Raw genomic sequence first — 13,840 nt, forward strand, 5'->3', positions numbered from 1 at the left:
CCTTTGGCCACAGCGCATTTCAAATTTCTTACCTGGAAAGTGGTCTTCCTTATAGCTCTCACTTCTGCCAGGAGGGTCAGTGAACTGCATGCACTAGTGGCCGATCCACCTTTCACTGTTTTTCACCATGATAAGGTGGTTCTCCGTACACACCCCAAATTTCTTCCTAAGGTTGTGTCTGACTTTCATCTTAACCAGTCCATAGTCCTACCTGTATTTTTTCCAAAGCCTCATTCTCATCCAGGTGAACAGGCTTTGCATACCTTGGACTGTAAACGTGCTCTGGCTTACTATCTTGAACGTACTAAGCCCCACAGATCATCTCCTCAACTATTTTTGTCCTTTGATCCTAATAAGTTGGGTCATCCTGTATCTAAACGCACTCTCTCCAATTGGCTTGCTGCTTGCTTTTCTTTCTGTTATGCTCAGTCGGGCCTGACACTGGAAGGTTCTGTCACGGGCCACAAAGTTAGAGCTATGGCAGCGTCTGTAGCTTTCCTCCGATCTACTTCCATTGAGGAAATCTGCAAGGCTGCTACTTGGTCCTCAGTTCACACTTTTACATCACATTATTGTCTGGATGCATTCTCCAGACGGGATGGACACTTCGGCCAATCTGTTTTACAAAATTTATTTTCCTAATGGCCAACCTTCCCTCCATCCCTCTTTTTGTTAGCTTGGAGGTCACCCATCAGTCAAGAATATGCTGCCTGCTTGTCCTGAGATAAAGCACAGTTACTTACCATAACAGGTGTTATCCAGAGACAGCAGGCAGATATTCTTGCATCCCTCCCACCTCCCCGGGTTGGCTTCTTAGCTGGCTTATCCTAACTGGGGACCGCGCGCCTCTGTCGGGCGGGAAGGCACTCGCGCGTGCGCGGTGCGGCCTACTAGAACTTTCAAAGTTCTTAGAGTGCAATCACTCTAAAATTGTCCGTACCGGGGCTCCGTCGGTGCCGTCACCCATCAGTCAAGAATATCTGCCTGCTGTCCCTGGATAACACCTGTTACGGTAAGTAACTGTGCTTTCTGGAGATAATTTATTAAACACTGACATAAAACCATGAAAATTCAATTTAAAAAGTACAATGCTAAAAAATATGGTGATAAAAATCCACCCGGACCCTACACGGTCCGTGTTTCAGTGAACACGCCTTCCTCAGGGGTCCAATGGTTTGCAAACTCACATATAAAGAATTGGACTGAAAACAGTCTATTGTCTTTAAATGTGTGAGCAAAGAACACCGCAGACAAGCTGAAGTAGCAAAAATAATGTTTTCAGTCCAATTCTTTATATGTGAGTTTGCAAACCATTGGACCCCTGAGGAAGGCGTGTTTGCCTAAACACGGACCGTGTAGGGTCTGGGTGGATTTTTATCACCATATTTTTTAGCATTGTACTTTTTAAATTAAATTTTTGTGGTTTTATATGTCAGTGTTTAATAAATTATCTCCAGAACATCTGTATCCACAGTTTTGGTTTTTGTTTTCAAAAAATATTCGAGTACCTGGATAAATTCATGCAAACCATTCTGAACTCTCCTGTGAGACTGGTATAGAAAATTGCATAAATAAGAATTGAGAACAGGTATGTTGTGATGTTATTTTTTGTAGGGGACACTGTTCAGACTGGCATTGGCTTCTTCAATCTCATTTGAAAAACGTTCATGCTCTTTGTGACAGCGTAGTGTCAGGTAGAGAAGCTGTAGACACTGGAGGAAGGCTCTGTGCCATCTGGTTAAGATAGGTAGGAAGAGGTTTTGCCTGACTCTTACCCATCTTCTACAGAAGTGGCACAGCACTGATAGCAAATTTGTTTCCAGCGCTATTACACTTGACCTTAAACTTGTCACCCGTTTCTGTTGAATGCTACTGGGTAGCTGCTGTTTTGGATTCTGCTAAATTGACTGACTATCTTATGCTAATCTAATCTTCATTTTATATACCGAATCTACTCCCGAAGGAGCTTGACTCGGTTTACAGGTCGTTAAAAAATGAAACATAAGTAAAAACTGTGGGCTAAAAACAGAAAATGGTTAAATTAGATGGGTTCATAGACAACGGTGCGAAAGACAAAAGCGCGCGCCGACAATTGAGCGCAGCGCATGCTGCCGCGCCACTCTAAATTACAGTTTTTAGGGGCTCCGACGGGGGGTTTTGTTGGGGAACCCCCCCAGTTTACTTAATAGACATCGCGCTGGCGTTATGGGGGGTTTGGGGGGTTGTAACCCTCCACATTTTACTGTAAACTGAACTTTTTCCCTAAAAACAGGGAAAAAGTGAAATTTTCAGTAAAATGTGGGGGTTTACAACCCCCCACAACGCAGCGCGATGTCTATTAAGTAAAGTGGGGGGTTCCCCCCGTCGGAGCGCTAAAAACAGTAATTTAGAGCGGCACGCGCTGCGCTCAATTGTCTGGGCGCGCCTTTGTCCCGGTGCGCTTTTGACCTGACACCGATTAGATGGATGGAAAAAGTTAGAAAAAAGTACGTTGAATTGCTTAAAATTACTATACAACAACTAAAGTCAAATTAACTATTGTGAAAACAACCAGGTTTTTAAATGATTTCAAAATTGGAATAATTGATCTACCAGTCTTAGAGAATCTGGAAGTCCATTCCAAATGGTCGCCAATTTAAAAGTAAAAGATTTACTAAACTTCCCAGTGCATTTAATACCTTCCAGAGAAGGAAAGGCTAATTTGTGAATAGTTGTAATTATTGAATAGCAGGATCTAAAGGAATTCCCACTAAGGGGAATCAAAGAGTCAAATATTCCAAAAAAGGAGTTTGAAAACCACACATGCGCACTTGAACTGTATCCTATAATGGACCGGAAGCCAATGGAGTTTTCTCAGCAATGGGGAAACATGGTCATACTTTCTCTTTCCAAAAATAAGTATTAACTGGAGATGATCTAAACTGCCCTGTTTAATACCCAAATAAATAGAATTACAGTAGTCCAACTGGACCAACACAATGGATTGTACCAGTAATAAATAATGTTTTTGATAAAATAGTGCCCCGACTTTCCTCAGCATGCGCAAACTAAAGAAACATTTATTTGCTAAGGAATTTATCTGGTCATTAAAAGTGAGAGAGGAATCCAGAATAATACCCAAAACTCTAGAAGTGAAGTCAAGTTGTAATATAGTATTTGATTTCAATGCAATATTAATAGGGAGATTAACTAATCTAGGTCCGATCCAAAGCAGCTTAGTTTTTGAAGCATTCAGTTTCATTTGAATGGAATCCACCCAACTTGAGCTATGCCTGTAACCAGGTCACTGAAATCATGTTTGACTTCCAATAAAATAAAAATGTCATCCACATAGGTAAAAATAGATTGTTTATAGTAATTAATGATCCAGAAACTAGTTTACACTAACAGCAGATAATTTGTTACAAGCTAGTTAGTTATTCATGGTATTTTTATATACCACTTATAGCTTAAGTGGTTAACATTCTGGTACTTGAGCACTTTTCCCTTTCTGTCCTGGTGGACTCACACTCTACTTTATGTCTAGGGTCACAGAGAACAGTGTGGGATTTGAACCCACAACCTCCGGGTGCCGAGGCCATTGCTCTAACCACCACAAAGTGCCTCTCCCTTCAATCTACTCTGGGTCACCTGACAACCATTGTACAAGTCTTGCCTATAAGGTGTTATGTGATATTTCTGGTGACTCCACAATAATATGGGTGGTCTTAAAGTTCCTAATGCGGTACTCTGAGCACACACCTGAACATAGTGGGACTATATAGCAGCCTGCTTTTGTGGGTCATTGATTAGTCACACTATTTACTGTCTTAACACTGTGCATTTGTTCACTGTTCTTCCTTCTTAATAATGTTTGGGCGGAAAGAAAAAGGAACTTTCACACATGTGTGCAGTTAGATTAGCTTATCTACTTTCTTCAGAGCTAACAGCATATATTTCTTTAGAACAGAGGGTGCGGCTAAATAGCTATTCTGGGTTTACCCTTAATGCCAACTTCTTCCTATCACCAGACCATTTAAAAAATATTTTTTAGGCAATGAAACTAACAAGATATGAAGACCAGGAAACCTGACAAGAGGGGGGTGGGCCAAGATGGCAGCATTGACCAGACGCTGAGAACAGGCTCTCTGCTTTAGAATTTTAACTCTAAAAAAATACCCCACAAGAGGAAAGGGAGCATTAAGGTGCCAGTTTCCTCAACACCGATGCCCCCAGTTCATCAGCAGACGATCGAGCAGTTGTTGCCTGATATTTGCATTAAACCAGGTGAAGTAACTCCAGTGGTGGGAGAGAGCAAAGAAGGCTTTAGCCCATACGGGAATGAGATCTCACTATCGCCTCCGTTCACTGGACCACCTCCCTGTCTGGCTGACTGCTGCTTTGTCAGTGGGAATGGAAAGTGTTGCCAAAGTTAAACTCAGAGTTCCTATGGAGGAAGCGCCCAGAGCAGATGAGCTTCTGCTGATGGTGACCAACATTGGGGAGCTTATCCCCTCCGGTGAGGTGACTTTAGCAGCAATTTGGAGACTGCTCCAGAAGATGGACTCTGAGGCTTCAAAGACATCTGCAGAGGTAAAACACTGGCCAGTAAGATGGACAATTTAACCAAGGCCCTGGAACATTCAAATATTGAGGCAAAAAAAATCTTCACAGAAGTAAAAACAGAGGTGAAATCCCTCTTGGACTTTAAAAATGCTACAGTTAAAGATTCAGCGATACTACACCATAAACTTGATAATATAGAAAACTTTAGTCAAAGGCTGAATGTTAGGATTTTGAATTTCCCTAAAGTACCTGGGATATTATCCTATGATATGCTTAAGAAATATTTAGTGGAAATCTTAAAGTATTCCTCAGATAATATTCTTCCTTTAGATAAAGTTTATTACCTTCCTTTTTCACCAAAAAATCGGGATACAATGGGGGCTGGAGAACAAACTCCACAATTGGACTTAAATAATATCTCAGCCATCTTAGAGGAATCTATTACAGATTCAACACCAAGAATGACACTTTTGGCCTCTTTTATTTTCCAACAGGACATTGATTCCTTTATGAAACTTTACTTCTGTGTCTCTAAAGAACAGAAGATACCGAAGAGGGAGTGGAAATATGAAAAAGGATCTGCAAAAGTTAGAGGAATGGTCTAATGCCTAGCAACTAAAATTCAATGCAAAGAAATGCAGAGTAATGCATTTGGGGATTAATAATCGGAAGGAACCATATATGCTGGGAGGAGAGAAGCAGATATGCACAGATGGGGAGAGGGACCTTGGGGTGATAGTGTCCGAAGATCTAAAGACAAAAAAACAGTGTGACAAGGCAGTGGCTGCTGCCAGTAGGATGCTGGGCTGTATAAAGAGAGGCATAGCCAGTAGAAGGTGTTGATGCCCCTGTACAGGTCATTGGTAAGGCCCCATTTGGAGTATTGTGTTCAGTTTTGGAGACCGTATCTGATGAAGGACGTAAGAAGACTTGAGGCGGTCCAGAGGAGGGCCGCGAAAATGATAGGAGGCTTGCGCCAGAAGACGTATGAGGAGAGACTGGAAGCTCTGAATATGTATACCCTAGAGGAAAGGAGAGACAGGGGAGATATAATTCAGACATTCAAATACTTGAAGGGTATTAACGTAGAACATAATCTTTTCCAGAGAAAGGAAAATGGTAAAACCAGAGGACATAATTTGAGGTTGAGGGGGGTAGATTCAAAGGCAATATTAGGAAATTCTACTTTACGGAGAGGGTGGTGGATGCCTGGAATGCACTCCCGAGAGAGGTGGTGGAGAGTAAACCTGTGAGTTCAAAGAAGTGTGGGATGAACACAGAAAATCTAGAATTGGAAAATAATATTAAAAATTGAACTAAGGCCAGTACTGGGCAGACTTGCACGATCTGCATCTGTATATGGCCATTTGGTGGAGGATGGACTGGAGAGGGCTTCAATGGCTGGGAGGGTGTAAATGGGCTGGAGTAGGTTTTAACAGAGATTTCGGCAGTTGGAACCCAAGCACAGTACCGGGTAAAGCTTTGGATTCTTGCCCAGAAATAGCTAAGAAGAAAAAATTTAAATTGAATCAGGTTGGGCAGACTGGATGGACCATTCGGGTCTTTATCTGCCGTCATCTACCATGTATGTTACTATGTATGTTCTATGGAAAAAAAATATGGGTATTCCTGGATATAACTAAAGTTACCCAGGAAAGAAGGAAACTTTTCCTAGCAATGCGACAGGATACTAGAGCTTTGGGAATGTCCTTTTTGCTCGCATACCCGTGTAAATGCATTGTCAAATATGCTCAAGTTAAATATGTCTTCTTTCAACCAGAGCAGTGAAGATCTTTTCTGGAGCTGAAGAAAATTGTTGCTGCTGCTGTATAGGTGATAAATTGAATTTAGAATGCAGAATTTCTATTATAGCCTTTTATGGTACCTTTTTTCAGCATGATTGACTAACTTCTTATTTACCTGCTTAACCCCCTCCCCTCCTCCTTAATAGCTTTTATTTGTGGTCTAAGGAAGCATGTCTGTATTTCCTTCTTTATTTTTGGTAAAATGTGATGTTGAACATTTATTCCTGCTGTATTATCCTATGCAAGATATACTTTCTTGTAAAGTTTAAAATTGAATAAATATATAAAGTATATATAAAAAAAGAAACTAACAAGCTATACTGTATATCTACACATACATACACACACTGGTTTTTAGTACATAACCAATTTGGGAAGTGTGGCACAAGCTTTAGAGCTACATCCTCAGCACTCTGAGATTGTGGGTTCAAATCCCAAGCTGCTCTTTGTTACCCTGGGCAAGTCACTTAATCTCCCATTGCCCCAGGTACATTAGATAGGGTGAGCCCACCTGGAAAGATAAAAATGCTAGAGTACCTGAAGGTAAACCACTTAGGTTATAGGCTGTGTATAAATACTAGAATAAATAGAATCCTGCAATAAAAAGTAAACTATTGTCCAACAGCCAAACATTATATAATAACCCCACTCCATTGTTTATATGCCCCACCCCCACCCATAAAATTGAAGTAGTCTTCACATGTCCTCTTTAGCATACCTTGTGGCTGCTTATTCCATGTATGATGACCCAAAACAACTCAATAAAGATTCAGATGAATGTGACTTGCAGGATAACAGCTCGTAGGGGGTTTTGTTACTAAGCTGCATTTCTAGTACAAAAAGGCATGAATCTTGAACCATTAGGTTATTCTCCTTAACTCACGAGTTTGTAGAAGGCATTATCTATCTTTTTCTCACAGCTCCTCTTCCTGCTTCTCTGGTCTGTGCCCCATCTCGGTTTTTCCTTCTACAAGTGAGTTGGAAGGTGTTTTTTCCGATCTGATTTTTAGATTTTTTTAAAATTATTTTTATCCAAACTGTGAGGCTTGCGGTGCTCCATTGGAGCAGCTCTGCCTGGGAAAAGACATAGACTTGGGAGGAAACCCCTTTTACAGCCTGCCTTAACATTTGGTGGCTTTGGGATTGTTCCCCAGGAGACTTGCACCCTCCTGGTTTTTACTGGAGCTTGAGCACAGGCTCTGTGTCAGTCTTGAGGGCTTTATCAGGTGCCGGCTTTTCCCTCCCACCCCTGAAGATGCGTGAGAAGCTGTGGGGTCTGGGGTCTCAGGCTTGTTCAGGACCTGACTGGCAGCCCAAAGAAACAAGCATGTGAAGTGAAATTTTGTGCTTGTCTGAGGTAGTTTTCTTCTCAATTGTCCAACTGCAGTTTTGCTAAAGCAGGTACAAATGTGAGTACAGGCTACTTGTAGCTTATGGGAGACATTGGCGTAATTCAGCAATCAACATTTTGGGGGTCTCCCACCTCCAAAATCCCCTTTGCTGAATTTTATGTGCTTTTATTTAGCTCTCTTGGGCCATTTTTTGGTACCAAAATACTACCACGATGGCCATCTTAGAGGCTTTTTTAAAACAACATTGGCAAATCCATGTGCCTCAAAACACCTTGATTTTACTTAAAATTGTTATCAATGGCCTCCTCAGTCTGTTTGAAGCCTGATTCATGTCAGATGGACACAGGGAATGTGAGAGGGGGCAAAATTGCTGGGATTAACCCCCTCTGATCCCTCCAGGGTGACAGTCACAAGTAGTTCGTTTTTGAGTAATATCTTTCCTAGAACCCTTAGTGACACTGCAGATTTGGTGAAGCACAGGTGCACAGATGCCACTGGGACAACAAGATAAATCCCTGCAGGGGTCCTCAGGGCACCCTATACAGTGCTTTACTCCTGATTTTGTGAGTTTAATGTTCAGAGTCTATTTGAATTATCAAGGTCTGTATCCACTGTCTATGGTCTCGCCAGGAGTTCAGTTCCACAAACCACAAAAACCAGGGTCAGAGTTAATGCCTTTAACCTCTCAGTTTTGCAAGATTCAGAATAGCGAATGATACGGGGAAAAAATTTTCCCCCCCATCCTGGTAAGTTTTTCCTGTCCCTGCCCCATTCCTGCAAGCTCTATCCTCATCTGCATAAGCCTTTAAAATCATAAGTGTTCAAGGCTTGTGCAGTTAAGGCAGAGTTTGCGGGGATGAGATGGGAAAATTGAGGTCCTGTGGGAACAGGGACAAATTTGTCCCTGTGTCATTCTATAATTCAGAATCTCAGATGGGCTCCCAGTCAGGAGTCTGGCATCCCTGGATCAAAGAGGAGGTGTGCCACCTCATTAAGCTCAAATCACAAAACGCAGAGTCGCAAAATCAAGAGTGTAGGAAGACCTCTACGGGTATCAGACCGCCCAACAAACAAGCTATGTCTGTAGCTATGTTAGTGCTCTTTAAAGTGGATATGACCTCATTAAGCTGGCAGCTTTGCTAGAGGTCCTTTTGGAATCTGCGGGAATTGAAGCTCAAGCCCTGTGCTACTCAGCTTTCAGTTGTGAGAAGCTCTAAGGCTCAGACTACAATTTGCATCCAGTGAGTCTGGATTTCAGCAACTGTTTATCCAGCCTAAAGTGGTAGAGCAAGTGACTAAATGTACTTCACTACCGACAGGACCTGTTTCGCCCTTTGTCAAGGGTTCATAGAGGAGCTTTTTATTCTCAGCGGCCTCTGGTGCTAGGACTGCTCTGCATAACGGGTCCCGACGGGGCATGCTAGAGACACTGCATTAAAAGGATAAGTAATAAATAAATTATTGGCTGTTTTGAGTCTTGATTTTTGCTTTTTGAAAAAGAAAAGCCTAAGGTTCAACACAAGTAAGCATACCAGCTACATTTAACCAGAAGGATAGGATATGAGCCCAAGAATAACTATGAGTTGATGTATTGAGGGCTCTTGTGCCATTCTGAAATTGAATCCTAACCAGTGAGGTCTATACTCGTTGTGTCATTTGAAGACTAGTCCAGGTTGCTCCAGATTAGCCACATCCGCTGTGGTATATAGATCTGGTTAGTCTGTAGAGGGACAAGCGTCTCAAACTGCCACTACATCCAACTGCTCTTGCAAGGTCCTGTTGCTCAGGAGGACCAGAACGCTTTAGGCTTCTGGTGTGGCTCTTAAGCACATGGTTTTAGCGTGGAAGAGCTTAGAGTTTTATTATATAGGATGAGTAAAACAGGAGGCCACCCTCCTTCATTTTGCAGATCTGGATCAGTGAATTTTAAGACACCTAAATGTTTGTGTTTTCAGCTGCACAGGTAAAAAGCATGCTCAAGAAGTCTGGAATCATGCAAGTGTTTACATTTTGAAACAGAAAGATGGTATAGGCATGCTGCTGCCTTTCTCACTTATCCTGAAACAAAGGGGGGGGGTGCAGGCACTTATTTAATATTTCCTTTCTGAGGTTTTTTTTAATTCTGTTGTGGATAAAAGGAACCCTCAATATCATACAATACCTGAAATGCTGCACTGTGGATGAAGTGAGCCACTAAGATCTCCACTGATGTGGGGGAGGCAGGAATGTCTTCCACATCAGACCATATTATCCAAGTCCCAGCAGCCAGACTTTCTACGGCGATGTTGATGGCAGTGTTAGTAGTATTGGTGACTTACTGGTGGGGAAATCAGAAGCTGATTTTAAATAACAGTGAATGGATGCTGGAGAGCCATACCTCAGATCCGTGAGCGTGGCACCCAAGACGGCATTGCTAGTGCTCAGACCGAAGGGTAGAGTGCAAAAGCAGTGCTGGATCCCTGGCTCTTGTGGTACAGTTTGGTAGATGTACCAATATGAAGAGATCTGCTCTGCCCCGTCTGTGGTGGCCTCCCTTGAGAAAACCATTGCCTCAGTGGCAACAAGTACTTTGGCCTTCCACGAGAAGGCTCGGACTCAGAAGTGCATCCAGTTAATTTGTTAGAAAGAATTGGGGGGGGGGGGGGTGTTGGGAGCAAGGTGTTGGTCACTCCTGTACTCTTAGGCTGAACAGTAACAGGTCCTAAAAGCTCGAGAATTGTGAGCATGCTGTGGGCTACCTGAACCTGTTGGGGCTAATAGCTCTAGCTATGAAGAAGAACTACTTTGTATTTTAGAGTCAGTTCTATATGCAACTCTCGGGGGTGACTATGGGTGCCACTTTTGCCCCAACAATTGGCAATCTCTTTATGGGACATTTTGAAGAACGGTTTATTTATCCCTCTGAATGTTTTCAAGCGATTGTGGGCTGGACCCGGTTCATAGACGATATTTTTTGTCTGTGGCATGGGTCCCTGGATGAGCTTTTCTCCTTTAGAGATTACATTAATGCGTGTCATCCTGCATTGAAGTTTGAGATGATTTTCATAAGAATCAGATACCTTTTCTGGATGTTACGGTTAAGATTGATGGGGGGTTCTATATATACCACTGTTCATGTTAAAGAAACAGATCGTAATTCTCTATTGCAATTTAGCGGTATGCACCCATTTGCTATGAAAACGAGAATTCCTTTCGCCCAGTTTTTGCGTTATAGACGCATCTGCAGTACAAATGCTGAATTTCGTCATCAATCTGCCATCCTACAGGACAAATTTTTGAACAGGGGTTATCCGATACCTGTAGCAACAAGGACCCTGTACAATCATAGAGAGGCTTTACTTGAATATCGTCAGGGGCAGGGGGGGTCTCAAGACATGGTTCCATTTGTTTCTATGTTTAACCAGATGTCAAGGAGTTCACAGCGGGTTATCCGTAGGCATTTGAACATTTTACGGATACACCGGAGTCTACAGCATCTCAAGATTTTATTTTCATATGGGCGTAATCGGAATTTGAGTGACATACTTAGCCCTAATGTATCTGACTATTGTATCCGACTTAGACTCTGTGACATCATTGGGCCACCGGAGTTGTGGTCATTGCTCTGTGTGCTCTTTAATGATAGAATCAGATCAGTTTGTGCATCCCAAGACGGGTACAAGTATACAAATTGCGAGGTTCCACTTCATGTTTAACAGAGGGGGTGGTTTATGTCATCATCTGCCCCTGTCTTAAGATCTATGTGGGACATACTTACCGACAGTTTAAAACAAGAGTGATTGAACACAGATCCTGTGTCAACACTCGGCGTCTAGAGGAACCGTTGGTGATGCATTGTTTGGAGGCTGATCACGAGTTTGGTGCGCTGCGATGCCTAGTGATTGAAAATACTGCTTATCCTGCCCGTCGGGGTGATTGGAGTCGTTTGCTCCGACAGAAGGAGCAGAAATGGATTTACATGTTGCAGTCCGTTCAACCTGCCGGACTGAATGGGCGGCCTACTTCGGGTCCTGAATGATTCTGATTGGTGGATGAAGATTGGGGGTGGAGCCTATGAGAGATTTTCAGGTGACTGCGGGGTGTTCTTGCGCCAGTATTGATTGTGAAGTGGAATGTGAGCCTGAAGAGCATGTTGGGTCTGGAAATTGTGTTTGAGAAGCAGTGAAATCGATACCCCCAACGCAGCGAATGAAGCGAAACGGAGGGTTCCCCGTTGGGTTTATGGCTGTAAGGCACAGGAGGTGAAGTGCTGGATTGAGAACATCCTGGAAGCCGATAGCAGCTAAGTTGTTTTTCATTCTGTCTCCTATACAAGATCCTGGACTGCAATGCTGTAGTGCTCATTTGTTCACATCATCACGATTTTGGGCTGTGAGGCCTGGCATGCTCTTGGATATCACTCTGCAGGCTATTATAGAGCTTTTCTCCATATTTTGTTGGGTGTGCAGGAGGTTTTTTTGAAGAAGTGGAGTTTTTTTGCCAGATGAAGCAGAACTGAGGCTTTTTCTCCACTTCATTTTTCTTTTTCCTTGTTTTCCTGCTATTCATATGCTGTGTTATTGGAGTTTTGTGTGGGAGTATGTTCTTCTAGTGTTGTAGGGTGGATATCAGGTTTCCACATGAGGTTATGATATATAGTAGATTAGTGAGTTTACTGACCCTGATCCCGAGTTTATAGTGTGTAGTGATTCTAAATTATCCCCACATTTCCTTTTGACAGCTGCCACCTTATTTCAAAATTAACTTTGGGGCATATTGAATACCTGAGGGTGCCTTTGCTTCCTTATCTTGAAGTGTACACTCGTATCTTTACAGGTAGTAAATCAGCTACACCTAGGACCACTTGTATGCTGTTCATGACCTCAGTGGCATAGTAAGGAGGGGGGCGGTCTGCCCCGGGCACCATGTTGGTGGGGGCGCAAGCACCCCTCTTCCTATCTGCCTCCCCCCATCCCCTTCCCTTGTACCTTTAGTTGTTCACTGCCGCAAGCAACAACGTCAAAGTGTGCCTTGCGACCGTGACATCTCTTCTGATGTCACTTCTGGGTGCCATGCATAGGAAGTGACATCGGAGGGAGAGCCAACGGGGTCTTGAGGAGCACACTGAAGTTGTTGCTCATGGTGGTGAAAAACTAGAGTAACAGGGATGGGGGGGGTGCATGCACAGCGGGGGAGAGGGGGCACCTCTCATCCTCACTGCACATGCTGCGTGACCTGGCTCTTTTTAGTAGATGTCAGTCAGTCTGTCAACAAAAACATTTTATTATAGAAAATCTGCCACAAATTGTTTTATATTATGCCCCCCAGCTGCAGTGGCATGTACTTCTGGAAAACAAAATTCTTGTTATCATCAGTAATCAATGCACTTAAGTATGAAGAGAAATGACTTGCTGATTCAGGTGTTTCTCCAGGTATATGAAACATTTACGTCTAGAGATAGTAAGACTAGTGAAAAGAGTGAAGAAATTCACCAGGAGACGTCGTCTTCCTGAAAGCTGCTTAGTGTCCCAAATCTTGAAGGGAAATTTCAGCTTTGCAGGGCATACACGTACCAAAAAAATAGAGAGAGAAGAATTTCAATGGTTGGTTTGCATTTCCCTTTCAAATCAGATGCCCGATGTCAGAATATAAGCATGTCGCAGACTGGCTAAAATCTCTCTTTAGAAATTAGGTCAGTTTGATACTTCGCTCTGAACCACAGACCTTTGCCGTGGGCAGACTTAACTATACTTTGACTGAGACATTACCATGAGGTTACAGAGATTAAACACTGATTTAGAAGACAAAACTAGTATCTTCTACCCTTCTTCAAAAACAAATACTCAACGGCAGAAAATGTCTCAGTTGCTGACACACAGCAAGCTGTGGTCTTACATAGAAACAAAAAAATTGCAAGGATGACTGAAAGGTTAACAGACCTAGTCCTTCAAATGTCTTTACTCCCACACTACAAAAATTCAGAAGAGGAAAAAGGTTAGGACCAGCGCCCTGTAGCCAGACAGGCTTCGGAGTCCCCCGCTGTTGCGATGGCATCCTTTTCAGTTGTCAGTTCACCCGAGAGGTGCATACACTTACCTGGCACCCTCCTGCCTAAGGGTCAGCGATAAGAACCAGGCCTAGAAAGTGAATGGAAGCTTT

General features: G+C 42.8%; 1 protein-coding gene across 1 annotated transcript in view; it reads right to left on the reverse strand.

Moving 5' to 3' along the window:
• Window positions 1–12,946: 12,946 nt before the first annotated feature.
• Window positions 12,947–13,840, reverse strand: part of LOC117368480 (alpha-N-acetylgalactosaminide alpha-2,6-sialyltransferase 2-like) — a 61,270-nt gene continuing 60,376 nt past the window's right edge. Inside the window, exon 10 of the mRNA XM_033962180.1 lies at window positions 12,947–13,233. The gene's annotated coding sequence lies outside the window, so the exon portion shown is untranslated. The remainder of the gene's footprint in view (window positions 13,234–13,840) is intronic.

This window comes from Geotrypetes seraphini, chromosome 10 (assembly GCF_902459505.1).
Source record: "Geotrypetes seraphini chromosome 10, aGeoSer1.1, whole genome shotgun sequence".
NCBI classification, from domain to species: Eukaryota; Metazoa; Chordata; class Amphibia; order Gymnophiona; family Dermophiidae; genus Geotrypetes; species Geotrypetes seraphini.